Source organism: Leiobunum rupestre, chromosome 7 (assembly GCF_980474605.1).
Source record: "Leiobunum rupestre chromosome 7, qqLeiRupe1.1.hap1, whole genome shotgun sequence".
Taxonomy (NCBI): Eukaryota; Metazoa; Arthropoda; class Arachnida; order Opiliones; family Sclerosomatidae; genus Leiobunum; species Leiobunum rupestre.
Window position 1 is genome coordinate 52,733,049 of NC_143390.1, and position 3,730 is coordinate 52,736,778.

Consider the following 3,730-nt stretch of genomic DNA (forward strand, 5'->3'; position numbering starts at 1 on the left):
AATTACAAGTTTTAGCCCGAATTTCAAACCTGATACCTAATTTCGTAGTAAAGAAATATCTTCTACGAATTAAGGTAAATATAACTATATTTAATTGTATCCTTATAATATTTATAATTTTTTTAATGTTCTATTTTTACAATCTTTAATTTTTTTCATATTACTAATTATCTCTTAATTAAAAAGACTATTTTGTACATATTTTGAGATTGTCTTATTTTTAAAATGCTTATTAATTGTATAATTTAATTTGCAATTGTTTAAAAAATAATTTTATTGGTGTAAAAAAATTAATCTTATTTATTTATTACACTATCCTGTAGCCAATACATTTATTTTTTGCGAAAACGTATTGTTATTACTATTATTTTTAAGTATTACAAAAGATTGTATCTTCAAAAAGTAAATTGTCAATAAGCTTTGTTTTTAAAACCATTCATTTTTATTTACAATTTTTTTCAAGTTAGAGGATTTATTAATTGATTTTTTATTAATATCTAGCGTTTGTTTGTAAAAACCAGTTTTTCTTCTCACTGGCTCTGTGGAATGTCTCCTGGCGAAACATGTTCTGCGTTTATAATTTATTGATTAATTCAATCTGGCGCGGAGATGCAAAAGTGAGTAAAAAAAGAGTAGGATCAATAATACCAGATGTTAATAAACATATTTTGCGTTTAATTGATATAATTAGTCAATTGTTGAAAAATCCAAACTAGTTTTACAAGGCTGTAACTTTAGTTGATAACGTTTACACGTGACGATAATTAAGGGTGGGTATTAAATTACTTCTACAAGGCTAATGCAATAGAATGTTGAACCAGTTTTATCCTAGAGGTAATTTTAATTTATGAATTTAAAGATATATAGATATTTTTTATAGTTCACAATGCGGCAGAATTTCATAGAGCGTGCTTCTGGTAACGCTGTTCAGCAGAAAAATAAACCTATAAATCAAAGTAAGTAATGTTTAATTTTGAAAATAATTCAAATTAATAAACTTAATTTTGTTTTAATTTAGCCGCCAATAAATACCCGTTCGTTTACTGTGTATAGTCAGAGAAAATTCTATCTACAATGTTGCTATTTTTAATTTAAAAAAGTTAATTATTTTTTATTTATTTTAAATAAATGGTTTTGGAATTCTTATTGATTATGTAATTTAAAATGTTTTTCCAACTTTAGAATATATTATTTAACTATTAAAAATTAACCAGACATCTATTTGGGTAAAATTATAGTCTTTTGGGTTGCAAAAGTTAGTGTTCGGCAGTCGATTAATTTTTTCCATGAATAAAATAAGCTCGGTTATATTTCAATATTTATTTAAATAACTAATAGTTTAATAAAAATTGCAAAATGTTTAAATAATTGAAAGTGAATAAGCCTATTAGGGTCATTCCATGACAAATCCTCCAAAGGTATCCACCCTACCTTTTTAGATTTGGATAAAAATTTGCCTTAAGGGTTATTTTGGTCGTAAAAGCCGATTTACAAATTATTTTTAATGTGCGATAAGCGGTTTTTGAGATATTCGCTATAGAACTTTAGCAAAAAAGGCCAAAAAGGCCTCAACACCGAAAACTTGGAAATTGATATCTCCGTCAATAAAAGTCTGATTTTAATGGGATAAAGCTTATTGTAAAGCATTTTTCTTATACAAACCAGCATAAAATTTTAAAAATTCTATATTGATTTTCTTAGTCTCAAAAAACAGTTTAAATTGTATGACCTTTGACCTTTACCTGTTACCCCAATTTTAGTGAAATATAAATATTTTTTTTCGAATTCCCCGTTTATGATTTAGTCGGAAAGATCAAAATCCCAAAGTAGTATTTTTAGTTCTTTAGAAATAAATTATTTTGTACAACCCCTCGTGCAGTTTTAGAGACATGGAACTTGGTATACATATCTTGTTAGTCCAGTCGATTTAAATTAAAAACGGGGTGTAACTAAAAAAAAATTGAATAGAATTTTTCTCTTTTGCAATGTGTTCCTAAAATCGGTCTGAACAACCCCTGAAAAATTTCCATGAATCCCACCATGGGAAAGTGGTCAAAAGTGGTCACAGGTGGTCAAGGTAGATTTTATTTGGAAAATACGGTCGGGGAAAGTTTAAAAAAGTTATTCTGAATTCATGCTTTGAGATAAAAGGCTGAAATTTGGTGAATATACTTCACAGCTATAGGGGATAATTATAGGTTAAAGCTTTTCACCGCCGCCATCTTGGATTCAATATGGCGGACGCAAGTTCGGTGTAAATCTCGGAATATCTTATCAAAAAACCTTATAACATATGCAAATACTCTTGATATTGTATATTATCTATATTTCCGGTTTATCACGGGCTTGAACGGTAATAATATTTTCCCGCCATTCGTAAAATACAATATGGCGGCCGTTTCACCCTACAAGAGTGAGAATCACAATTGTTACTGGGACGATTTAGTTTGGACTTATTCTAAAGGAACAGGGTTTATCTGTTTCTGTATCTATTTACGTTACGGGGCTATACAAATCTATTAGTCCATGTTTGGTGGTACATCAACTGATACTTTGACGGTCATTACATAGCCTTTTTTTTCAAAAGTTGCATCTAAGAGTTCACTTGTGAAACCCGAGAGTATTCCCCTAACTATTTGTATTTGTATGGAAATAAAACGTCAAAAATCTGAACCATAGTGACAGGGGATGGATATTAGAGGGTGGTCCGATAACGATGGACTTAACACCAGCTAATTAGTTTTACTTTGCTATTCTTGAAAATTCCATACAATGAACACGCGAATGATCTAGCCAATAGGCGCTAGAATAAACAGCTTCTGCCTTTCGCTAAGAAGTTTTAATACACTCGCTATGATTAATGGACGTGCAAGTTACTCTTTATATGATCCTTGTCGCTGTGGCCTAAAGAGAGGTGCCAGAAATAAGCACTAGATCGGAAATTTCACCGCGGTCTCCTCTGATAACCTTGAAACTCAACAAATTAGAAAAAGACCCGCAGTTATTCGACCAGTTTGCAAACTATTTGAAAATACCAAATACGTTTTTCCTTAAATTTTCTAATATTCGACTATTTGATCAAGAAAAACGAATATTCGCGAACTTTCTTAAGTGCTATTCCATTTGACGAATCGAATATTCGATTTGGTATTTTGCACACCGCTAAATTGCGCTTTAAATTTTGTATTTAAAAAGTTGAAATGTAAACGATCAACTGCACATTGTAATATTAATGTTTGTTACTTTACGCAAATAAAATATTTTTTTACTTATTGTATATACAAATATAAACCTTTTTCTCTAGTGGGATAAATATTAAATTTTGCTAGTATTAGAAGTACAATAGTTTACACGAAGAGAAGGCATAATTTACAATTTATATCTTTATATGAATATTAACAGGTACATTTCTAAACTCGTTTGAAAATGGCGCCTTCACATCATACACGCTTCTCCTTATAACTAACTCTTCCCTTTCCGAATTCTCCTTTAATGAGTTTATTAACTTTATTTCATTTTATCTAAATTTATTTCTAAATATGTCATATTTATTAAGTTCAATCTATTAAAAGTTTGAACAAAAATATGGCGAAGACACGCGAAAAAAGCTTTTTTTATCGAAATGAATTCGATTTCCGCGCCTTCACCCTGTATTCAAATGTAATTTTATAAGAATACTTTGCGCCGCAAGCGGGAGTATTTAACATCGCTAATTAAAACGGGATTTGAA

General features: G+C 29.7%; 1 long non-coding RNA gene across 1 annotated transcript; it reads left to right on the forward strand.

Moving 5' to 3' along the window:
* Nucleotides 1-551: 551 nt before the first annotated feature.
* On the forward strand, nucleotides 552-1,060 carry LOC149937230 (uncharacterized). Its single transcript, XR_016472300.1, has 3 exons — nucleotides 552-617; nucleotides 881-956; nucleotides 1,019-1,060. It is a non-coding gene; the product is annotated as an uncharacterized LOC149937230 (long non-coding RNA).
* Nucleotides 1,061-3,730: the final 2,670 nt, after the last annotated feature.